This window comes from Nerophis ophidion, linkage group LG13 (genome assembly GCF_033978795.1).
Source record: "Nerophis ophidion isolate RoL-2023_Sa linkage group LG13, RoL_Noph_v1.0, whole genome shotgun sequence".
NCBI lineage: Eukaryota > Metazoa > Chordata > Actinopteri > Syngnathiformes > Syngnathidae > Nerophis > Nerophis ophidion.
Genome location: NC_084623.1, coordinates 19,397,851 through 19,424,570, shown reverse-complemented (window position 1 = coordinate 19,424,570; position 26,720 = coordinate 19,397,851). Strand labels below are relative to the sequence as shown.

At 41.8% G+C, this 26,720-nt stretch overlaps 1 long non-coding RNA gene across 1 annotated transcript; it reads left to right on the top strand.

Annotated features, from left to right (window-relative positions):
* The first annotated feature begins 17,569 nt into the window (after nucleotides 1-17,569).
* Nucleotides 17,570-19,922, top strand: LOC133564910 (uncharacterized). Its single transcript, XR_009809368.1, has 3 exons — nucleotides 17,570-18,099; nucleotides 18,956-19,053; nucleotides 19,147-19,922. It is a non-coding gene; the product is annotated as an uncharacterized LOC133564910 (long non-coding RNA).
* The last annotated feature ends 6,798 nt before the right edge of the window (nucleotides 19,923-26,720 follow it).

The window sequence follows — 26,720 nt, the reverse complement described above, 5'->3', positions numbered from 1 at the left end:
GCGAACTTTTTCGTCGATGTTCTCTACTAAATCCTTTCGGCAAAAATATGGCAATATCGCGAAATGATCAAGTATGACACATAGAATGGACCTGCTATCCCCGTTTGAATAAGAAAATATCATTTCAGTAGGCCTTTAATCGAACTACATGCAAACAAATATGTACTGAAAAACCCTGGTGAAATAGCACGAGCACCATCCTTTTTTCCGTTTATCCTGTGTTGTTTTTGGACCCGTCAACTCTCATAAAATCGACTTAATCACATTGAATCACAGTTTGTCCCAGAATAAGGATTTAGGAATTTGCCATGATTTTGAATACCTTTTCTATTGGAATTGTTGTGTGAATAAGGATAAGGAACATACAGTCCAGAGAGTGGTCGGCAGGGGTTATGTCACTGAAAACCATGTTTTTAATGTTATGTCGGAGGAAATATGCAAAGCCGGTTTCCATATGAGTTGGGAAATTGTGTTGGATGTAAACATAAACAGAATACAATAATTCGCTAATTATTATCAACCCATATTCAGTTGAATATGCTACAAAGACAACATATTTGATGTTCAAACTGATAATCATTTTTTTTTTGCAAATAATCCTTAACTTTAGAATTTGATGCCAGCAATACGTGACAAAGAAGTTGGGAAAGGTGGTAATACATACTGATAAAGTTGAGGAATGCTCGTCAAACACTTATTTGGAACATCCCACAGGCGAGGTACACCCCTTTGTCCACAACTGCGTGAGCAAATAGTCAAACAGTTTAAAAACAACGTTTCTCAAAGTGCGATTGCAAGAAATTTAGGGATTTCAACATGTACGGTCCATAATATCATCAAAAGGTTCAGAGAATCTGGAAAAATCACTCCACGTAAACGACTTGGCCAGAAACCAACGTTGAATGACCGTGACCTTAGGTCGACATCAATCTCTAAAGGATATCACCACATGGGTTTAGGAACACTTCAGAAAACCACTATCACTAAATACAGTTCTTCGCTACATCTGTAAGTGCAAGTTAAAGCTCTACTATGCAAAGCGAAAACCATTTATCAACAACATCCAGAAACGCCGCCGGCTTCTCTGGGCCCAAGATCATCTAAGATGGACTGATGCAAAGTTGAAAAGTGTTCTGTGGTCTGACGAGTCCACATTTCAAATTGTTTTTGGAAATATTTGACATCGGGTCATCTGGACCAAAGGGGAAGCGAACCATCCAGACTGTTATGGACCCAAAGTTCAAAAGCCAAAATCTGTGATGGTATGGGGGTGCATTAGTGCCCAATGCATGGGTAAATTACACATCTGTGAAGACACCATTAATGCTGAAAGGTACATACAGATTTTGGAACAGCATATGCTGCCATCCAAGCGCCGTCTTTTTCATGGCCGCCCCTGCTTATTTCAGCAAGACAATGCCAAGCCACATTCAGCACGTGATACAACAGTGTGGCTTCATGAAAAAAGAGTGCGGGTACTTTCCTGGCCCGCCTGCAGTCCAGCCCTGTCTCCCATCGAAAATGTGTGGTGCATTATGAAGCGTAAAATATGACAGCGGAGACCCCGGACTGTTGAACGACTGAAGCTCTACATAAAACAAAAATGGGAAATAATTCCACTTTCAAAGGTTTAATGATTAGTTTCCTCAATTCCCAAACGTTTTTCTAAATGTTGTTAAAAGATAAGGTGATGTAACACAGTGGTGAACATGCCCTTTCCCAACTACTTTGGCACGTGTTGCAGCCATGAAATTCTAAGTTAATTATTATTTGCAAAAAAAAAAAAATAAATTTTGAGTTTGAACATCAAATATCTTGTCTTTGTAGTGCATTCAATTGAATATGGGTTGAAAAGAATTTGCAAATCATTGTATTCCGTTTATATTTACATTCAACACAATTTCCCAACTCATATGGAAACGGGGTTTGTACATTACCATTATTTGATATACAAAACCCAAAACCAGTGAAGTTGGCACGTTGTGTAATTCGTTAATTAAAAACAGAATACAATGATTTGCAAATCCTTTTCAACTTACATTCAATTGAATAAACTGCAAAGACAATATATTTAATGTTTGAACCGAGAAACTTGTTTTTTTGTTGTTGCAAATAAGCAACAACTTAGAATTTAATGGCAGCAACACATTGCAAAAAAATTGGCACAGGCCACTGTGTTACATGGCCTTTTCTTTTAACAACACTCAGTAAACATTTGGGAACGGACGAGTTAAATTTTTTAAGCTTTTCAGGTGGAATTCTTTCCCATTCTAGTTGTTCAACAGTCCGGAGTCTCCCTTGTGGTATTTTAGGCTTTATATTGCGCCACACATTTTTGATGGGAGACAGGTCTGGACTACAGACAGGCCAGTCTAGTACCCGCACTCTTTTACTATGAAGCTACACTGTTGTAAGACGTGGCTTGGCATTGTCTTACTGAAATAAGCAGGGGCGTTCATGATAACATTGCTTGGATGGCAACATACTGTATGTTGCTCCAAAACCTCTATGTAACTTTTAGGATTAATGGACCCTTCACAGATGTGTAAGTTTCCCATGCCTTGGGCACTAATACACCCCCATACCATCACAGATGCAGGCTTTTGAACTTTGCGCTTATAACAATCCAGATGGTCTTTCTCCTCCTTGTTCCAGAGGACAAAACGTCCACAGTTTCCAAAAACAATTTGAAATGTAGACTCGTCAGACCACAGAATAGTTTGGCACTTTGCATCAGTCTATCTTAGATGAGCTCGGGCCCAGCAAAGCCGGCGGCGTTTCTGGGTGTTGTTGATGAATGGCTTTCACTTTGCATAGTAGAGTTTTAACTTGTACTTACTGATGTAGCGATAGTTACTGACAGTGGTTTTCTGAAGTGTTCCTGAGCCTATGTGGTGATATCCTTCACACACTGATGTCGCTTTTTGATGCACTACCGCCTGAGGGATCGAAAGTCCATAATGTCTTTGCTTATGTGTAGTAATTTCTCCAGATTCTCTGAACCTTTTGATGATATTACGGACCGAGATGGTTAATTCCCAGGTTTCCGTGTAATCGCTTGTTGAGAAATGTTGTTCTTAAACTGCTCAAAAATGTACTCACGCATTTGTTCACAAAGTGGTGACCCTCGCCCCAACCTTGTTTGTGAATAACTGAGCATTTCATGGAAGCTGCTTTTATACCCAATTATGGCTCCCACCTGTTTCTATTTATTCTGTTGACCTGTGGGACGTTAAGTGTTTGATGAGCATTCCTCAACTTTCTCAGTCTTTCGTGCCACTTGTGCCAGCTTTTTGAAACCTGTTGCAGGCATCAAATTCCAAAAGAGCTAATATTTCCAAAAAATAAAAACGTTTTCCAGTTTTAACGTTAAGTATCTTTTCTTTGGAGTCTATTCAATTGAATGTAGGTTGAAAATGATTTGTAAATCCTTGTAGGGGTTCGTGCATCTGCCTCACAATACGAAGGTCCTGAGTAGTCCTGAGTTCAATCTTTCTGTGTGGAGTTTGCATGTTCTCCACGTGACTGCGTGGGTTCTCTCCGGGTACTCCGGCTTCCTCCCACCTCCAAAAAAATACACCTGGGGATAGGTTGATAGGCAACACTAAATTGGCCCTAGTGTGTGAATGTGAGTGTGAATGTTGTCCGTCTATCTGTGTTGGCCCTGCGATGAGGTGGCGACTTGTCCAGGGCAGGGGCGTCGCCAGACAGATTTCACTGGGGCACTTGCCCCAGTGTTGATCTGCAGTGCCCCAGTAAAAATTTCACCAATAAAAAAAAATGCTTCAGAGTTTTAAGTCTACATAACATAGACAACAGCGCACATACTACTTAGTATGGTAATTGATTGCTACTGCAGTAGCAAAGCAAAATTGAAGATGAGATCTCATGTATGTCTTATATATATCTCCTAGACATAAAAGAGCAGTAATCGAGACCAAAGTAGTTTTCTCATTCTTCTCAAATGTAGCTCCTGAGAAATAAGGCTCGCAGTGAGCACTGTGAGAGATCTCAAAGTTGTCTAACAGTTATCTCTTTTCCCGATTTCAACTAAGACCAAAATGAGAGATGAATGAGCTGGTCTCCAATATGTCTCAATTATGACTCAGTGAGAGATACACATGGCTTTGTTTCTCACTAATCACTGTTTGAGTTCTCAGATGTCTCTTTTCTATTTTGGCAAAAAGACAATTGATGAGTATTGGTTTCAATGTGTCTCAATGATGTCTCAGTGAGAGATATACTTGGTTTTGTCTCTCACTGCTCACTATTTGAGTTGTTAGATATACACATTTTCTGTCTTGGAAAAAATAATAAAAAAAATGCATTTTAATTGGCACAATTTAATTATACCTCAATCATATTCCACTTTTTCTCATGCCAACATTTGGAGAAAATAATTAATTCAGACAATATGGATATATGTTCTGTAATATAAATGGTTTATTTAAATAATGTTTGACTTAATTTGTTGATTTCTTATCCACACGCCATGTACAGTAACTCAGTGACTACAATTGTGAGATTTAAAACTGAACCCAAACAATACTGATATGATCACAAGACACTTTTTAAGAGCTTTTAACATTTGTGAACTTTCTAGAGCAGTGGTTCTCAAACTCTTTTAACAAAGTACCACTTCAGAAGATATTTGGCTCTCCAACCACCATCATAAGGACTAATATTACAATACAGTAGCATAGTAAGCCTATGTATTCATTAAAAAAAGACAGTGGCTTTATTAAACAAATACATTTAATATATTTACCACTGAAATATTACACACAATGCAAAAACATAATCAACAATGATACTCCATATACAGTACATATTTACAGACTTTTACAGAATCCACGGCAACATCACATCAGTGTGTATTTTCACAACATTTATAACAATGATCCAAGATTTGATTTGTGGCTTCTTAGGCCAGATCAGTTCTTAATTACTTAAAACTTTTCAAGTGTGTTGGGGAAATGAACTGCAAACACAATGCCAGGCATAGATGTGAAGTCAAGGAAAACAACTTTACCCAATATGGCATCCAAGGTTACTACTGTACTGGCGAAGTTTCCAATAGGGGAATAACATGACTGCATGTCTTATACGTTACACTATCTTGCAGCAGAGAAAAACCTGCATGTTTAAATTCACGAACGAGGGCCCATTTGGCACATGAATGTGTTATGGTAAACAAGAAATCAATCTGTACATACTTTAAAAAAAGGATGAGAATATTTCTTCTGACACACTGGTCCCACAAAACAGGCATTTTATTTGTTTACTTTCTGTTGGCCTAAAACAATTACTGGAGGATTTATGTAATATAGTAGGGGATGATGCAGAGTGGGATAAAAAAAGTTTTTGAACTTCTGCACACTGTTTAAGCAGTCTGTGTTCAGACTATCGGGATAAAGCAACTTTAACATTTTGAGCATATCGCTTAGGGCCTTATCGGTGACTTTATGACAGTTTACATAACCCATGATGATCAGAAGGCACTCTGCCATGGTTTCTGATGCATTGTCATGTATTGATGTGTCTGTTGTGTCCTTGATTTTTGACTCTTCTGCATAATCCTCACTCAAACGATCTTCAAATCCTTCATTAAAAGTATGTCCGTCATTGTACATCCAATCCCCTATATCAGGGAGAGCTTCCTCAAATGATTGAAATGGATCATACTCAGCATCGACATGTAGTTTAGTTGTTAGGCCATCAGGAGGATCTATGAGGGCTGATCTGGAAAATGGTTTTCCATTGTCTTCGATGGTCAGAAGTAGGGATGCACCGATTAATCGGTAACCGAATATATTCGGCCGAATATGGCAAAAAAAGCCACATTCGGCCTTCGGTGGAATGAGTTAAAAGCAAGGCCGAATAGTGGCGTGTGACGCAAAGACGCAATTTTTTGACGCGGTGACGCAATCAACCAACGTGCAGTGTTAAATTTAAATTGTTTTATACATAGTTAGTTTCCTTCTTTTTATTCTGAAGCTGAAGTACTGTTATTGACAAATCTGTTCTGGCCTGGGATATGTTGTGTACCTGTATAAGTGTATGAGGTTACAAGCACACACTTATTGAGATTTAGTGGGGCCTCTGTTTACATTATTAGCCTGTTGTGTAGGCTACCTGTATAAGTGTAAGAGGTTACAAGCACACACTTAATTGAGATTTACTTGAGCCTTCTGTTTACATTATTAGCCTATCTACTGTGGCTAAGCAGACTTTTGCCAAAAGGACAATAATTCATTTGTTGTGGGTTTATCCACTTTAATGCACTTTATTTTTTTTTTTGGAATGCATGTTTTGTTTGAAGGCCTAATATAAATGAAAAACTGTGCTTTTTTTGAAAAGCAAAGGCTACTGGAATATTAAAAAATGTCAATATTCAATAAACATTTACTTTATTTGAAAAACATGTCTAAAAATGCATTCTTGGCTATTTAAAAGTTGTGAAAAACTGCATTTATTATTCGGTATTTGGTATTCGGCCTTCGGCCAAGCGCTCAAATTTTATTCGGTTTCGGCTTCGGCCACAAATTTTCATTTCGGTGCATTTCCAAGATGGCACTGCTGTAGTGGCTGCTGTTGGCAGGAGCTCTGTGCTCTTGTGTCATCCTTTTGTGTTTCCCTCTTGTTTTCATGTGTTATTATATATTTTTTTGCTTTTTGGTCCGGGACTCTTTGCGACTGTATGACAAGAGGTGCCACTTTCGTGACCTCTGTGGTGCTTTTTTCGGGGACTTCTGGATCTTCCTCCCGGGAGCCTTTTGGCCGTGTCTGCCACACCGGAGTCTGTTTGGAGGGACTGGAGGAGATGCGGGGAGGAGATGCGGATGAGGGGACAGGGCTGCGGAGCTAGCACTGAGCGCTGGGACGGAGAGGCTTCGTGGTGTCTTGGCTGGGTGAGCAGGTGTCGGACACCTCAGTCACCTTGGACGTATCCTCGCTCATCCATGCGGACTGGACACTGGCCGAGAGTGGAGTCGGCTGTCTTGGTTGCTTTGTTGGGTCTGCTCCTGTCTCTGGCCATGCTCCCTCCACCCTAGCGGACGATGGCGTGGAACACCGCAGAGGCCACCGCAGTGGATATGTTTCTTTAACTTTTTATTCATAGCTATATGTAGAAGTGTCTGGTTGTATCTGCTGCTTTAATGTCTTTAATGTCCTTTGTGTTCTTTGATGTTTGATGTTTCCCTCTACATGTAAGAGGGATGTGTACTATGGCTATGAGTTGTTGTTTTTTCCCTTGGCTTCAGTCTCCACCCCCTCTCCAGGGCCCAGGCTAAGACCGATTTTTATTTTATTTTATTTTAATCTTCTATTTTTTTCTCCCATTCCCCCCCTTGTTTACCTGTATCTCATCTTTTTTGTAAGGGGCGCTGGAAGCCGGCAGACCCGTCAGCGATCCTGTTCTGTCTCCCTGTAATGTTTGTCTGATCTTGAATGGGATTGTGCTGAAAATTTAAATTTTCCTGAAGGAACTCTCCTGACGGAATAAATAAAGTGCTATCTAATCTAATCCCTAGTCAGAAGTAGAAAATATTTTCATGTGCTGAAATTAAAATAGAATACAAATCACTAAAGGTTTTTTATAACATTTTGGCACAAGGCAAAACGTATAACATCTCAGCACATCGATCACAATCTTACAGTCAAAAGTTTGTCATATTTTAGCAGGATTTGCTTCGTGACAAAATTCACAACAAAACATTATTCAGACACAGAAGACGGTGGGTGTACCTGGCAGGTGGGGAGAAGCTTGATGTTCCAGAGTGGTACATCCTGCATGGACACCTGAAGGTTGGATGTGTTCCATTTGAAGAGCAGTGTTTTGAGCTCCTTCAGGGGGCACTGCCTCCTGCAGTGTTACCCTGCTGCTACCCCCTGACACAAAGAAGAGGAACCAAAAAACTCAAAAGATTAAAATAATAAAATAAAAAAAAGACACAAATGTTGTGATCCGGCTTCCGGATCACACATCTCTAGCATGTTTGTCTTTTTTTGTATTGTCCTACTATGTTTTGATCATGTTTTGGACTCTACCGATCCCGTTTGTTAGCGCACTTCCTTATTTACATTCATCACCATGACAACTTATTTGCTCCTCCTGCATGGCTCATTCACACACCGGTTTGTAATTATGTTTTCTGTATTTAAGCCCCTCTGCTACCTAGTTCGCTCTCGCCAGTTTGTTTGCACCTGCAACTGTTACGTGAGTGGTCTCTGATTATTTTTCTGCTTGCTAAATGTAGCTTGCCTCCGCGCGCTTGGCTCGCGCTTTATGGACTTCGAACTCTGTCTTCTGTGTATATTAGCATTTAGTTTTCTGTGCTCAGACACGCCTTTGATTTGCTCTTTTGTACCAGTGTTCTTTTGTAACTTCATATTAAAAGGCTGTTCATACCTTCATTCCTGCCTGCTGTGATCCTGCGCATCGAGAGGCGACACTCCCCGCGCATCCACGATGCCGCGCAAACGTAACAGAAACTGGCGAGCAGAAACGCGTCACCTCGCGCTGGATCCTCCAGGACACCGTTCCCGACAAGCAGCATACCCGACCAAGTACTCCTCCGCTCCAACCCAGGACTCTTCTCTACGGGTTGGTACTTTGTTCACTTCTCCCGTTCCCAGTCACCATGTTGCTATTCCCATTAGCATCCCACCATCTTCCGCCTTCCCTGTCACTCACAGTGACGTCACTCCGTTCACGCCCCCCTATGACGTCACCGTTAACACCTTAGTGGATTCCTCTGCACATTTTTTTGACCTTAGTGACGAGGAGTTTTTTGAAGATGAACTTTCTCCCATTCCACCCAAGGACCTAATTTTATATAAGAAAATTTTCAAGGATAATTGTAGCACATCCAAGCCCAGTCACACCCCCAACAATGACTTTAATAATATAATTAATTATTACCAGGACATTTTCCGCCACTACTATGACTCTAGTCAGTCTTCACCCCCCATACCCGCTTCCCCCCCTCTCAAGTCTCGTTCTCCGCCTGAATCCGTGCCTTTTTCCACCTCATTTAGTGAGGATTTTGAACATTTTAGAGGGGAGGAGCCTGCCCTCCTCCAAACCTCCCACCGCCCGCCCTTACGGTCAGCCTCTGTCCAACTGGGCCCCGTCTGGAATCCGGGTCTTGAGGGGAGGGCCAGTATTACTACTAAGCCTCCTAGACCTCCACCACCGGTGTTCACCCCTGTTAAACCTGTTAAGCCACTACGGCCTCCTAGACCTCCTCCACCGGTGTTCTCCCCGGTCAAGTCACGCCCTCTTAGACCTCCTCCACCTGTGTTCCGTCCGTGCCCTAGTTCTAGTTTTAGTCACAGTCTCTCTCAGAGTTCGAGTCCCAGCCTTCTTCGTAGCCCATGCTCTAGTCCTACTCGTAGACCGACTTGTAGACTGAGTCGTAGTCCAAGTCCTGGTCCGAGTTTCCGTTCTGATTCTAGTTGTAGTCCTAGTCTTTCTCGTAGTCGTCGTAGTCCTAGTTCCACTCGTAGACTGATCCGTAGTCCGAGTCCTGTTTCGAGTCCGGTCCCGAGTCTGGTTTCTTGCCTTTGTAATATTAGTACTGATTCCCCTCGTGGTCTTAGTCCGAACCCTAGTCCTTACCCAAGTTCTTGTCCGAGCCCCAGTGTTACTGTAAGTCCTAGTCTTTGTCCTAGTCCTTGCCCGAGCACCAGTTTGATTGTTAGTCCCAGTCCTTGCCCAAGCCCTAGTTTGACCGTTTGTCCTAGTTCTTGCCCAAGCCCTGGTATGACTGTAAGTCCTGGTCGTTGCCCAAGCCCTTCTCAAAGCACTAGTGTGATTGTAAGTCCTGGTCCTCTCTCAAGTCCTTGCCCGAGTCCTAGTGTTTGTCTTATCACTCATCATAGTCCTAGTCCTGCTCACAGCCAGTCCCCTAGTTCTCCTCGGCAGACCCCTGTGCCTGCTCCTCGGCTGAAGCCGACACCTGCTCCTCGGCTGAAGCCGACACCTGCTCCTCGGCTGAAGCCGACACCTGCTCCTCGGCTGAAGCCGACACCTGCTCCTCGGCTGAAGCCGACACCTGCTCCTCGGCTGAAGCCGACACCTGCTCCTCGGCTGAAGCCGACACCTGCTCCCAGTCTGGTTCTCACACCAGCACCAGTTCCTAAGCTGGAGCCCACTCCGGTACCAGCACCACGACAGGTACCGGTGCCAGCTCCGTGCCGCCAAGCACCGGTGCCAGCTCCGCGCCGCCAAGCACCGCCGACAACGGGGCTGGAGCCCACACCAGCGTCGACGACGGGGCTGGAGCCCACACCAGCGTCGACGACGGGGCTGGAGCCCACACCAGCGTCTCCGACGACTCCTGCGGCTCCCAGGCCGCCTCCGACGACTCCTGCGGCTCCCAGGCCGCCTCCGACGACTCCTGCGGCTCCCAGGCCGCCTCCGACGACTCCTGCGGCTCCCAGGCCGCCTCCGACGACTCCTGCGGCTCCCAGGCCGCCTCCGACGACTCCTGCGGCTCCCAGGCCGCCTCCGACGACTCCTGCGGCTGCAGCACCCGCATCATCCTCGCCAGCTGCACTCGGGCCTGCTTTGGCTGCAGTCCCCGCACCCTCGTCTGCTGCTTCCAAGCCTGCTGGGATTTCGGTGCTGAGGCGTCGTCCACCACGTCGACCACGGGCGTGGCCTCTGCGAGGTCATCCTCCTCGCCAGATACTCCCTCCTCCATGTCGGCCACGGATGTGGCCGTGCCTGGGTCGTCCGCCTCGCCGGGCACCTCATCCTGCGAGGCGGCCACTAATGTGGCCTTTTCGAGGTCGCCCGCCAAAACTTTTTCGGCAGCAGCGTTCCACCCGCCGCCGCCACATGATGTGTCCTCGGTGGATTCGGGGACATGCGATCTGGCGACCCTCCACCGTGGACTCCTTCCGCCCTCCCTTCGTTTGTGAACTTTCTGGTTTTGGGAGGGGGTTCTCTTTATTGCAGTTTTTTGGGGGCATCTGGGATCTGCCCCTTAAGGGGGGGGTAATGTTGTGATCCGGCTTCCGGATCACACATCTCTAGCATGTTTGTCTTTTTTGTATTGTCCTACTATGTTTTGATCATGTTTTGGACTCTACCGATCCCGTTTGTTAGCGCACTTCCTTATTTACATTCATCACCATGACAACTTATTTGCTCCTCCTGCATGGCTCATTCACACACCGGTTTGTAATTATGTTTTCTGTATTTAAGCCCCTCTGCTACCTAGTTCGCTCTCGCCAGTTTGTTTGCACCTGCAACCGTTACGTGAGTGGTCTCTGATTATTTTTCTGCTTGCTAAATGTAGCTTGCCTCCGCGCGCTTGGCTCGCGCTTTATGGACTTCGAACTCTGTCTTCTGTGTATATTAGCATTTAGTTTTCTGTGCTCAGACACGCCTTTGATTTGCTCTTTTGTACCAGTGTTCTTTTGTAACTTCATATTAAAAGGCTGTTCATACCTTCATTCCTGCCTGCTGTGATCCTGCGCATCGAGAGGCGACACTCCCCGCGCATCCACGATGCCGCGCAAACGTAACAACAAACATGCAAAACAAGAAGGAAGTTGACATAAATTGAACACATTATACAAATTCAGCTAATTGAATGCATTTACTTTTTCCCCACATCTTGAGCGCATTGTAGTTCATGTTTACATATCTTCTGTGTTTGTGGTAACACATAATCCACAGTGTTAAATGTAACTCATCACAATACAACACACACTATAAAAAGAAAGTTGTGGATGCTAATGCCAATCATTAGTAAATACACAACAGCAAACCAAACCTATGAGAAAGGATCTTGACGAGGGATGCAACATTATTGTAAATATAAAGTTATTTTTATTTCAAAATTGTCACAATAATGCCGTGATGTGTGACTCTATCAAACGAGAACACCAGTCGGTGTGTTTTTTTCTGACAATATTAAGTGGGCTCATCTGAGATGTAAACTCGATCTCCCATGATAACCCGCACAGTGTGGGACAACAACGTTCAAACAGGGGATGTTATAGAGGGGCGAAAAAGTGGAAGTGTGCAGGAGTGATGGGAACGTTTGTGCTTATAACTGTCGTGTTAGTTTAACCTTAAACAAAGTCTGCATACTGCAAGGTAAAGCATGCCACGTTCATCCAGACCATTTCCAAGTCGACCCAGAGCCGTTGCAGCTCACCAGAGGAAATGTGGACATGCACAAAACAAGAAATTTGCTGACACTACACACTACAATGTTTACAATAAGTTAGGTAACAGGAATAATATATTAGAATGAGTTATATGTTAGAAACGTTATTTGGAAAATATCGTTGATGTGAAACCAAGACGTCAGCAAGGGAAAATATCCATTTGTAAGATATTTACATGAGTAAGAGTCAAATTATTAGTTACCTCTTAAGAATCAGTATTCTACAAACTAATAATACAATTTTGACGGCAAAGGGCAGTTTCTTAGGAAGTTAAACGTTTAAAAACACTGAACTAAACAGCAGTGATGTAACAATATCAAAATGTCATATCACCATTACTGTGACCAAAATGATCGCTGTTAGCATTATAATCGCAGTAGTGTTGAATGTGCTAAAAAGGTAATCAAACCCACAATAATACCAAGTTGTATTGAAAAAAAAAACATACCGGACACACAGTATAGTTTCTTGGCAAAAGAAACATGTTTACTGTTTATGTCAGTTTAAAGACACTTATTTGAAAGTTTTGGTTTTTGTTTTCTCTTTGTGTGTTACTTGAAATTCTGCACCATTCCTTTGCACCTAAAATACCTGTTTATATTGATAAATATGATTACAACATATGAACATTATGTTTGTGTTCAATTATAGTAAGTGCATTTATCCTAAACTCCCACGTCATTTAACACACTTTGACATTTTTGTAACAATATCTTACCCTGGCTTTAACACTGTGACGATATCATACCGTGAAATGTTGATATTGTTACATCCTTAGTCATGAACTGATGTTACCTACCAGCCTTAACTTGAAAGTGAAAGGTTCAAAAAACATTAATTACACATGCTGAGATAACTCATATTTTATGTTTCATTCTTCATATGTGCTACTGTAATCAGGGTAAAAGAAAGCAATATTTCCATGTTTGTTCCTGACAAACTGTGGACAGCTTTTATCCATTTATCTGGTCTGTAAATCTCAATCAGATCAAATTCACTTAAACAAAGAACACGCATATACATGTAACTTACTTAACCATTGCTCATCAGTCTCCTCATTCACATAGGTGCATGCTGCAGGACGGGATGAATGCAGGAAGAAAAATAAAGTATCACATATTATATCTGCTGCCAGTTTAATGCACCACCACTAGGCCAGTCTACTCACCAACTTTACAGTCCTTCTTGATCTTTTATTTGAGTAGACTTCTTTACCAGTTCTTCTTCATCGTTTTCCAGGTTTTCGTTTTGTCATTTCGACACTCCAATACTATGTAAATACAGACAAATGTTGCTGGAATATACGTGGAACTTCTTGTAAATGTAAAACTCTATATTATGTTGAACCAGTGTATGTTTAGTAATGTATATTGTTCCAATTCAAATGTTGTCTGAACATTTATTTTTATCATTGTTATTTCCATCCATCATCCATCATCTTCCGCTTATCCGAGGTCGGGTCGCGGGGGCAACAGCCTAAGCAGGGAAACCCAGACTTCCCTCTCCCCAGACACTTCGTCTAGCTCTTCCCGGGGGATCCCGAGGCGTTCCCAGGCCAGCCGGGAGACATTTCACTTATTGTTATTATACTTACCTCGGTGGAGGTAACTATCACAGCCGGGAGACATTTCACTTATTGTTATTATACTTACCTCGGTGGAGGTAACTATCATAGCGTCTAGCAAGGTGGTTGCGCCTTTAAATGCGGCATATATAGCTCTATTTCCGTAACTTAGTGACGTAACAGTAGTTTAAAAAAACTAACTCGTGTGGGTTAAAGTAATTTAAATACCAAAACAAAACAATAAATTGGATTACTTACCTCCTCTCTGAGCTGCAACCTGATCGTGGTAAAGGAGTTTGCGTGTCCCAATGATCCTAGGAGCTATGTGGTAGGGTCTCCCAAGGCAAACAGGTTCTAGGTGAGGGATCAGACAAAGAGCAGCTCGAAGACCTTTATGAAGAAGAAAAAGCATGGACCCAGATTTCCCTCGCCCGGACGCGGGACCCCCTCTGGAGCCAGGCCCGGAGTTGGGGCACGATGGCGAGCGACTGGTGGCCGGGCCTGTTCCCATGGGGCCCGGCCGGGCACAGCCCGAAGAGGCAACGTGGGTCCCCCCTCCAATGGGCTCACCACCCATAGCAGGGGCCATAGAGGTTGGGTGCAATGTGAGCTGGGCGGCAGCCGAAGGCAGGGCACTTGGCGGTCCGATCCTCGGCTACAGAAGCTAGCTCTTGGGACGTGGAACGTCACGTCACTGGGGGAGAAAGAGCCTGAGCTAGTGCGCGAAGTGGAGAAATTCCGGCTGGATATAGTCGGACTCGCTTCGACGCACAGCAAGGGCTCTGGAACCACTTCTCTCGAGAGGGATTGGACCCTCTTCCACTCTGGCGTTGCCGGCAGTGAGAGGCAACGGGCTGGGGTGGCAGTTCTTGTTTCCCCCCCGGCTCAAAGCCTGTACGTTGGGGTTCAACCCGGTGGACGAAAGGGTAGCCTCCCTCCGCCTTCGGGTGGGGGGACGGGTCCTGACTGTTGTTTGTGCTTATGCACCAAACAGCAGTGCAGAGTACCCACCCTTTTTGGGTACACTCGAGGGAGTACTGGAAAGTGCTCCCCCCGGGTGATTCCCTTGTCCTACTGGGAGACTTCAACGCTCACGTTGGCAACGACAGTGAAACCTGGAGAGGCGTGATTGGGAAGAATGGCCGCCCGGATCTGAACCCGAGTGGTGTTTTGTTATTGGACTTTTGTGCTCGTCACAGTTTGTCCATAACAAACACCATGTTCAAACATAAGGGTGTCCATATGTGCACTTGGCACCAGGACACCCTAGGCCGCAGTTCCATGATCGACTTTGTAGTTGTGTCATCGGATTTGCGGCCTTATGTTTTGGACACTCGGGTGAAGAGAGGGGCGGAGCTTTCTACCGATCACCACCTGGTGGTGAGTTGGCTGCGATGGTGGGGGAGGATGCCGGACAGACCTGGGGGGGCCCAAACGCATTGTGAGGGTCTGCTGGGAACGTTTGGCAGAGTCTCCTGTCAGACAAAGTTTCAATTCCCACCTCCGGAAGAACTTTGAACATGTCACGAGGGAGGTGCTGGACATTGAGTCCGAGTGGACCATGTTCCGCACCTCTATTGTCGAGGCGGCTGATCGGAGCTGTGGCCGCAAGGTAGTTGGTGCCTGTCGGGGCAGCAATCCTAAAACAACTTGGTGGACACCAGCGGTGAGGGATGCCGTCAAGCTGAAGAAGGAGTCCTATCGGGTCCTTTTGGCTCATAGGACTCCGGAGGCATTGGATAGGTACCGACAGGCCAAGCGGTGTGCAGCTTCAGCGGTCGCGGAGCCAAAAACTCGGACATGGGAGGAGTTCGGGGAAGCCATGGAAAACGACTTGCGGACGGCTTCGAAGCGATTCTGGACCACCGTCCGCCGCCTCATGAAGGGGAAGCAGTGCACTATCAACACCGTGTATGGTGCGGATGGTGTTCTGCTGACCTCAACTGCGGATGTTGTGGATAGGTGGAAGGAATACTTCGAAGACCTCCTCAATCCCACCAACACGTCTTCCTATGAGGAATCAGTGCCTGGGGAATCTGTGGTGGACTCCCCTATTTCTAGGGTTGAGGTCGCTGAGGTAGTAAAAAAGCTCCTCGGTGGCAAGGCCCCAGGGGTGGATGAGATCCGCCCGGAGTTCCTTAAGGCTCTGGATGCTGTGGGGCTGTTTTGGTTGACAAGACTTTGCAGCATCGCGTGGACATCGGGGGCGGTACCTCTGGATTGGCAGACCGGGGTGGTGGTTCGTCTCTTTAAGAAGGGGGTGTTCCAACTATCGTGGGCTCACACTCCTCAGCCTTCCCGGTAAGGTTTATTCAGGTGTACTGGAGAGGAGGCTACCCCGGATAGTCGAACCTCGGATTCAGGAGGAACAGTGTGGTTTTCGTCCTGGTCGTGGAACTGTGGACCCGCTCTATACTCTCGGCAGGGTTCTTGAGGGTGCATGGGAGTTTGCCCAACCAGTCTACATGTGCTTTGTGGACTTGGAGAAGGCATTCGACCGTGTCCCTCGGGAAGTCCTGTGGGGAGTGCTCAGAGAGTATGGGGTATCGGACTGTCTTATTGTGGCGGTCTGTTCCCTGTACGATCAGTGCCAGAGCTTGGTCCGCATTGCCGGCAGTAAGTCGAACACATTTCCAGTGAGGGTTGGACTCCGCCAAGGCTGTCCTTTGTCACCGATTCTGTTCATAACTTTTATGGACAGAAATTCTAGGCGCAGTCAAGGCGTTGAGGGGTTCCGGTTTGGTAACCGCAGGATTAGGTCTCTGCTTTTTGCAGATGATGTGGTCCTGATGGCTTCATCTGACCGGGATCTTCAGCTCTCGCTGGATCGGTTCGCAGCCGAGTGTGAAGCGACCGGAATGAGAATCAGCACCTCCAAGTCCGAGTCCATGGTTCTCGCCCGGAAAAGGGTGGAATGCCATCTCCGGGTTGGGGAGGAGACCCTGCCCCAAGTGGAGGAGTTCAAGTACCTAGGAGTCTTGTTCACGAGTGAGGGAAGAGTGGATCGTGAGATCGACAGGCGGATCGGTGCGGCGTCTTCAGTAATGCGGACGTTGTATCGATCCGTTGTGGTAATGAAGGAGCTGAGCCGGAAGGCAAAGCTCTCAATTTACCGGTCGATCTACGTTCCCATCCTCACCTATGGTCATGAGCTTTGGGTCATGACCGAAAGGATAAGATCACGGGTACAAGCGGCCGAAATGAGTTTCCTCCGCCTGGTGGCGGGGCTCTCCCTTAGAGATAGGGTGAGAAGCTCTGCCATCCGGGAGGAACTCAAAGTAAAGCCGCTGCTCCTTCACATCGAGAGGAGCCAGATGAGGTGGTTCGGGCATCTGGTCAGGATGCCACCCGAACGCCTCCCTAGGGAGGTGTTTAGGGCACGTCCAACCGGTAGGAGGCCACGGGGAAGACCCAGGACACGTTGGGAAGACTATGTCTCCCGGCTGCCCTGGGAACGCCTCGGGATCCCCCGGGAAGAGCTAGACGAATTGGCTGGGGAGAGGGATGTCTGGGTTTCCCTGCTTAGGCTGTTGCCCCCGCGACTCGACCTCGGATAAGCGGAAGATAATGGATGGATAGATGGATGGATGGATTACTTACTTTCAGTTGTTATTCCTTCGATCCTGAATATTGTTTCTTCCAATCGAAATCAAGTTACATCCGCCCACTAAATGCGCATGCATGTTTTCCAGGAAAAGCAAATATGATTGGACAGATTCATGGGGTGATGTGCCAGATCTCGCGATCTCAGGATTTAGATAAACTTGATTTTCTCCTTATTTTTCCATCTGTAAATAGCAATTTTGGGCTATGAGTAACTTTCAAAGGCATGCGAATTTAGAACATTTACGCTTTCTATCAGACGGTGGGCGGAAATGACGCATTGTTTGCCAACAGTTAACGTCAGAAGAAGAGGAGGCGGGGAAACAGTAGGTGGCGTAACATTTGAACGTGGTCTGTGCGCCTACCTTAAACTAAAACGAGGAAGAATAAGAAAGAGAAGAAGAAAGAGAAGAAGAAGCGGGAAAGTTTTTGGAAAGGACACCACAACGCTTGCGACGTGAGACTTGGAGAGGTAAGTATGCTAATATTTATTTAGTTGGTCAACCATGTAATGTTGTGAAATAAAAATATTTAACTGTTGTGACAACGGACTGGTCCTTTATTAGGCTGCGGTAACGCTAATGGCGTCTGCCCAACAAGTAATGTAAGCATACATAATGACCTTCACAATTGGATTCCACAGTGCATATTAATTTCGGGGGCTTAACTTAAAAATGTTTTATAATACTGTTGTAGGTAAAGTGACAATCGACAAAGAAGGTCCGGGCTCCATTTTATTGGTAAGGCTGGCGATTTGCAATGAATACGAAATGACATCCAAAAGTATTCAGTAATTAACCAATTTGTCCCGCCATTTTGAAAGCAGCAGTACATTTGCTTACTCACTGGCAGTGGCCGAGTATGTTTTGTATCATGCTATCGATTGTATAAACTGCATATATTTAGGAAAATAAAGTAGGTATGTGTGTAAAATGTTAAACATTCATTAATTTAAATGAAATGGGTATTATCAGACAGGTCTTGTTAAGACTAGCAACATGATATAAGAATAGTTTTCCTGTGATACATGTTTAAAAACTTATGATTGTTTTAACCTGGTCAAAATGCACCAATTTATGGTCAACCTCTTCAATACAAAGTCATTGGGGCTCGAGATTATATTCATGACCTTTTTGTTAAAAATACTATAACTTTCTTAATATGTACCCCATTATAAAAAGGTACCATCGAGCCCACCGCACCTGAAAATAGATACGAATTAAAATAAGAATTAAACTGTCTGGGTTAAGATTTTTTTTACTATAGCCGAACGATCATAAACAATCATTTTGTTTACTTGTTTTTAACAGAAGTTAAATATGATTCACCCAAAAAGTAAACATCCAGAGGGAGTGACGCCATATATGTAAATAGTTTCCATTGATATTATAGTTCCATCCATATATTTTCTACTGCTTTTCCCTTTCGTGTCGTGGGGGTGCTGGGGACTATCCCAGTTCCGCTCGAGCGAAAGGCGGGGTACACCATGGACAAGTCAACTTACATCGACAGACAACATTCAAACACGCGTCAATTTAGTGTTCCCAATCAACCTATCCTCAGTTTGTGATCCAAAATGTATTTTTTCATTTACAGGATGGACAAAAAGGAAATGACTACAAGAAAGAGGTTAAGAGTTCCCACAAAGAAAATGAAGGACCTGCATAATTCTCCTCCGTCAGATGAGCAATCTGGTAAGTCTCTGTCACACCTGGGTGAAGTATTGTCATTGTTGTCTTGTCATTTCCTGTTTTATTTTGAAAGGTTAACTCTCCCTCTCGTTTCAGGTCACTTGCTCTTCCTCCTGTTTCACTGGTCTGATGTCTCTGCTGATTGCCTGATTGTGCCCACCTGTGTCACCCTCCCTCATGTGTATAAATGTCTGGTCTTCCTCTTGTCTTGTACCAGAGTATATCGTCTCGCTATGTGCCTCCAGCCTTGTCCACAGCCTTGAACCAAGTTTTGCTAAGTATTGCCTTGCCTTATTTATTGATTTCTTTGTTTCCTCTGAGAAAGAGTGATTTTGTTTGTTAAAGTTTTTGGTCAAGAGTTTTGTGTCTAATTTCAGTGCTTTACCTTCTTTTTTTCCCCTCCTCTTGGAGCGCTTTAGTTTGTAGTTTTCTCAGCTTTTTATAGCGCACTTTCTGTTAAAAGTTTCTTGTCTCCTCTGCGTGAGTGATTTACCTTTTTTTAGCTAATCATTGATTGTTTTTTTGTTAGATTTGTGTCTAATTTTGCTATTGCCTTTTTCCTCCCTATGGAGTGATTTTCTGTTTATTGCGTTTTGCCTATGTCTTTTGTTATCATAGATTCCATAGTCGCTTTGCTTTAATCACTCTGTTCAAAGAGATTTCAAAGAAAACTGTTAAATAAAGCCTGTGTCAATTGTCCAGTATTTACTGTAAACATTTTAAACAACAGAGAGGGTGTAAAATACAATAAATTCAATATGTTTAATTGCCATAGCTTTTTTAAATGCATCTTATTGGCATTTTTACCAATATTGTTCTGTATTTTTCTAAAATGTTTAAATCGATCATCCATTTCCAAACATGCATAATTTGCAATCCTAGTATGATGTTCATTTATTATTCCATAAAACCTTTTAACTATTTTAAAACAAATTGTATCCTGATTAAAAATGGTATCCTCCATTTTATGGCTATTATAAGTCATAATTTCAGAGAATATATATATATATATATATATATATATATATATATATATATATATATATATATATATATATATACTTACAGCATGTTTCAAACAGACACAACTAAATAAATGGCTAATGGGTATATTATATTGATCATCTGATGCAGAATGGGATGTTTGTTTAGAGGGTTTAAGTGCAGTTCTCCTTTAATATTTTTAATAGTCGAAACCTTTTAATTAGCGATTGTCTACGGCCATGCACCATATGCTACTCCACAGAAATAAATGAATAAAAATACATTCTCCGATTAAAAAGCTTTGTAATCCAATTCTAATACACAAGATAGTAACAGTTAATGTAAACTTTTCAACTAATTTACTTGTCTAATGCTTGCAACTGTGTGTATACAGATATTTGTAAGCTTTTGATTATATATTAAAAAAAATATATATATGCAGTCGCACATGGGCATTACATTTTTTTAAGTACCAACAAAATGGAATTAACAAGCATTACATTTGATTTGCATTATTGTTATTGCATTGCATAGGTTTGATACCTGTAGAAACTGATGTGGCAAAATTACGAATGGCTGATTATTATGTTCTTGCCTTGCAGCGTATGTCCTGAGATGTCGTACCCTTCCTGGTTGCGAAAATATTGAGGAGGCCAAGCTCAAGAAAGCTTTGGTAAACAAATGTCGAGACGGTTTTAAGTAGGCCCTTGTACCTGTCAAGTTCATTCTATGGTAGGATGTTTCCTTGGTAAACATGTTAAATATTTTTGTCTAGGTTTGCGCAGTATATATTGTAAAAAATTGCCCTATGATGTAGCTTTTAGTACCACGTTATACTGTGATAATGCATATTGAGCTGTGCTGTGTCAAGCAAATTTGGCACTGATGCAACCTCACTAACAAGTTAGCGGCTAATATCCCTTCACAGTGCAAAGTTGTTTCCAAATAAAAAACATAATGCAACTGGAAATGACGCAGTATGTTACTGCTTACATAATTAGGTATATTAGTAGCTTTTGTATCCAATTTCAACATGTTTCAATGATCATTTATGTACCAAATGTTATATTGTTATCGCAGGAGGCTGTTCTGTTGTTTACAACAGTGTTTCTTAATCATAGAGCTGGGGCCCACTGTTTGGCTGCGAGTACCCCTTGGAAGCCGCCAATAAATATCTGTTTCTTAGCTGTGGTCCGTCCATATGGGCCGCAATGGTACTCGGTTGTAATACACTTTAGTGTAAGATGACTAATTCAGTGTTTGTATTTCATTTGGCCCCAGACACCTCTCTAGTGGAAAAGTTGGTTGTGCCCCAAGGTAAAAAATGTGTGATTATTTTTTTGTATGTAGACCAGTTCCAGACAGCACGGTTACAATTTTATAAATGTATTTCAGTTTTTGCTTGGAATATTTAAAAAATTGAAATTTTGTCATTTACTCACCCTCTTACTGAGATGAAGTCAAGTATTTTTTTAACTAAGGTACATGGTTTGCTCAACAAGGAGTTAAAAAAAACTACACCTGACATTTTCATTCTAACAAAGTAAGTACTTAAAGTCAAATTCATTTATTTTTTGTATATTGTTTTCTATGTTTTAAGTATTGTGAATGTCAATATGTACATTATGTATGTACTAGTTAATTACATTTACATTTTTGTATTTAATCTATTTTTATATTATATTTTGTATTTTTGTGTAGGCAAATAAAGTGATACACCTTTCAATATTTGAGTATTTGTTTAGTGTTATTTCTAATTAAGTCAGATGAATATTTCAATTGCACTCTCAATTTGTTCTCATGATTCTCAAATTTGAGATATGATAATAAATTTAAAAGAAATAATCAAGACATGAAAAAGACATACATAAGATCTCATTTATTACTCATACATCTCATTTCTTTCTCTTTTTATTATCCTTCAAAATAAATGAGACATAATTGAGATCAATGGCATACATATATGAGCTCTCCTCAGTGTATCCCACTTCTCAAATATTGCTCAAATGGTTTTCTCAACTCAACCTCCTTTGTCTCAGTGATGTCTTGTCTCTTTTTAGCTTATTTATTGCTCCTAAGGGTCCCTTAGGAGCAATAAAAGAGAAACAATTGATCACAGAATTAGACAGATATGAGAAGCTCAAAATGTTCTCAAGATACGAGATTAAGCAACAGATGAGCAAGCAATTTTTTGTTATGGGTGTATTCACTCCACTTAACAATGAGCACATGGCTACTTAATATGGTAATTTATTCACGTGTGGATTGAGACTTTGTTGAGAGAGAGAGAAAGAGGGGGGGATGCGAATCACTGCTGAGGTAGGTAACGTTAGCCAACAACAATTTGTTAATTATATTATTTTGATTTAGATTTGACTCAAACTGTAACTCATAGATGGATAGCTGAAAGTTAATCGCCCGCAGCAGGGAAGAAGCAGCAAGGAATGAGAGATGTAAGTGAAGTCCTTGCTAGCTAGGCAACATCATTGTCTTAATTTGATGCTAAGTTAGCTAACGTTCTTCCTTGTATCAAGACAAACATATTCATTTGCTGTACGAGCTGTCGGGGGAATTTGCAATGAACATGAAACATAATGTTGGTTATTGTCTGCTGAATCTGCATCAATGATGATTTGGAGTATGTGCGAGTTGAGTGCTTCTCAAATGGTTTATCTTCAGGAAGAAAAACATTTTTCCATATCAAGTCGTGAGCCAATTTTTAAATCATTCAAGTTTATTTCACAGAAAAATAGCACCGTAGACTTGTCTTGTTAATCGGTGTGACTTTGACTAAAATAATCTTGTTTTGTCACCAGAAAAATGGCTACAGCTAAAGCATCTGGTTTTGTTTCCAGAAAAAATAATAACATTTCTGTATTTGTTTTCAGAAAGATGGCTGAAAATATCAGGTTTTGTTGCCCCATTTATTTTTTTTGTTAAATATACTTCCATGTCTGTCCTGAGTCCTCCTCCAACTTGTTAGTCGGTTTGCTTTTAGCTAAAATACTCACTAATAGTCACTAGAAAAATGACTAAAAATATCTGGTTTTGTTGCCACAATTAGATTTTTTTCTCCCTAAACTTTTTTTTTTTTTCATGCACACATCTGACACACCCTAACCTTAATTAGTGTGGAACCAGTGGTCAACTGTATAACAGTTACTGTAATATTTCCATGTCTGTCCAGAGTGATTGACCACTTTGCAAAAATGAAAACGAGACGTTACAGTTTACTTCTCGGAAAATGATTCCCTGAACAGACACACAACAGTTGTTCATTTATTCTACTACTGTGGCTTTATTGTTTTGTGTATATTTTATAGTTTTCTGTATCTGAAATAGGATTCGCCACATTGCCATTAATGGAACTTAAATAATATAAAAGAACCCAGAGATGTAGGGGTGCTTTATTTTTTGTTTTACTTTTATAGATGTTAAATTTGCAGATGATTACTGCAATATATATTTCAAAAAGATTCATTGCTCTTCCTTTTTGCTTTTACCAGTAGCAGTTTGGAAGTCTGGAGTAAAAAAGTTCACAAGTAGGTCAAATGCATTAGTTAATTTCAGGTGGTTAATCAAAGATCCATACAGCATAATCTGATAAGATTTCATAGTTTAAAGCACTATTTATGTATTTTTTATGATAAATAAGTGCTAAAAATGTTTTTGCTTGCGCGCTTTGCACGCTCACATGAATTATTTGTGCCCCAGGTGTGCCCCAGTACAGTATTGGGTCTAGTGACGCCCCTGGTCCAGGGTATACCCCGCCTACCGCCCGAATGCAGCTGAGATAGGCTCCAGCGACCCCAAAAGGGACAAGCGGTAGAAAATGGATGGATGGATGTATTCTGTTTTTATCTGTGATTTACACAACATGCCAACTTTACTGGTTTTGGGTTTTGTAATAAAAAAAGCATGTCCTCATCCATTTGTGTCTGCCAGGGGAAATTATGTCTGAAAACCTTTGACAGGTTGACTTCATGTCCATCGCTTCCCATTTGGACGTTCCAAAGTGTAAAATACGATCGGCCTTAAAAAGAGGAGTATTTTATTTTGAAAGTAAATGGGATTTTTACATTGTGTTTATACATAACTTCCTGTGTCAGGTTCAAACACTGATGAAAACTACTAAATAAGACAAAAAGCAAGGAATTAAATTTGAAGAGAGGTCGTCTGGGCTGTAGTCTTGTACAGTCTCCATCACGCTCTGGCGAAAAATTGTACGCCCCCTCTTTTATTTGGACTTTCCCTGATGACAAGGCAACAGCTGTTTCTGAGGGTGGAGGGTCGTAAACAGCCATCAGCCTTGGTTACAGAACAGTTAAAAGAAAAGGTCGTAAACAGTTCACAGAAAGGGTCGTAAAAGAGTTCAAAGAAGCGGTGCCTGGAGGGTAGTCAGGCCCTGCTTCCTCCCCGCTGTGTAGTTCTTGGGTCAAGACAATGTCTTTCTGTTGATTACAATACATGAAAGAATCAGAACACCTTCATGTTGCTTCCCATCGTACACAGTGGAGTTTTACAAGCCCTCTGCTAGGTAGGATTAAAGACAGCATTTGTCTGCTCACCGGGAACTCATTGAAACAAAGTTTTGTGATAACTTAGATACAATTATTCTGACATCCTGTCTTACACAAGCGGATATGTTGTGGCGACTGGCAAATATAGGAGATCTGCGTATATTTAGAGCAGGAATGCGAATGCAGCTGAGATTAAAAAGTCAGACTTTTTCTGGGTTTGTTTTAGTTGGGGATTCAAATTTTTTGCCAGAATCACAAAAATTCCCTCCTCTATGTTGCCTGTTTTTCTTCTTCTTTGATTTTGTTAGATTACTAAGGTTGGGCGATACTGTAAATATTTTTATTGATAGGACACCAAGTAAATACAAAACTAGTAGCTTGATAACGATAAATAAACACCTTTTTGAAAAAACATTCGTTTATTGGATTTTTGACGTATACAGTCCAGAAAATACAATTAAACACATGTCAAATGTTGTCTTTCTCTGCCCAATCAAAAAATCCACAAAAATGATGTATAAAATAAAATTTAAAAAAATAAATAAATATATTAAAATAAATCAAAAACTATGTATCCGTCAAATAAGTACAGGCACATATTGAAATAAAGCCAGAGACAAATTCATTCCTGTATGTCCCCAACACGATGCAGCGATACACAAAAGATGACAAAAGGCTCATCAATAATCTACCTTTTAGATGAACCGACGCTTTTTGGCTTTGAACCTCATGATCATGGAATCATTTTGCAAATTTCCAGCAATTTAGTTGATTATGACTATGAGAACACAAAAAAATACGTTCTGCGAATAAAATAATTTTATGACTAAATATAACATTTTAAAACAATATAATATCCCTTTTCAGTTATATTACACACACACACGTTTGAGGAAATGTCACAGCGAAAAAAGTAACATCCATTTTCTACCGCGTCTCCCTTTTAGAAATGTAACGAAAACATTAACTTTAAAATGTAAACAAAACCACTTAAATAACTAAAGATGACACGCCCTCGTTTGTGAAAAATACCACTATGTGCATTGATGCTGCAGTCGCATAAAGGAAAATATATTTTGCTGGATGTATAAAATAGAACCTGAATGGAAAGTATACAACACCAATACCCACCTTGGTATTGATACTATCTAGATCATGGGTATCAAACTCTGGCCCTCACAATTTTCCCAGGACACCAGGTGAAACTAATGGGTTGGCATGGAGACGAAAACAAATCAGGAAGTGCAAAGACAGAACTACATGTCCAAAAAACTAAACATAACATGACCAAACATGGCAAAAACAAAACATAATCTACAAGCGTGACAAAAAGACTGTAAAAATATATTCCAATTTAAAAAAAAGAAGTATACAGACATAAGTGTTTAAATTTTGCTTTGTATTTATTATTTTACTTATTTTTTTGTCTGGTTTTGTATTTGTTTTGTATCATCCCGTAAGGTGTATATCACTTTTTTTTGTTCGGTTTGCACTTAATGAAGTTTTACATTTGTTGTGTTTTTTTGTGTGTTCTTTTGTTTTTCATCATATTTGGATGTATTTGTTTGGTTTGTATGCTATTCATTAAGTAAGACTATGTATTATGTTGAAAGGGGCATTGGTGTGTAAATGTATGTTTAGTTGCGGAGGTTTAATAGTCTATTGATGAAAGATGCACATCAATAAAGGAGATAAATAAAAAGGAATGAATGAATATTGTATCTAATTAAAGGCCTACTGAAATGAGATTTTCTTATTCAAACGGGGATAGCAGGTCCATTCTATGTGTCATACTTGATCATTTCGCGATATTGCCATATTTTTGCTGAAAAGATTTAGTAGAGAACATCGACGATAAAGTTCGCAACTTTTGGTGCTGATAAAAAAGCCTTGCCTGTACCGGAAGTAGCAAACGATATGCGAGTGACGTCACGGGTTGTGGAGCTCCTCACATCTGGACATTGTTTACAATCATGGCCACCAGCAGCGAGAGCAATTCGGACCGAGAAAGCGCCGATTTCCCCATTAATTTGAGCGAAGATGAAAGATTCGTGGATGAGGAAAGTGAGAGTAAAGGAATAGAAAAAAAAAGACTATACAGTGGGAGCGATTCAGGTGTTATTAGACAAATTTACTAGGATAATTCTGGAAAATCCCTTATCTGCT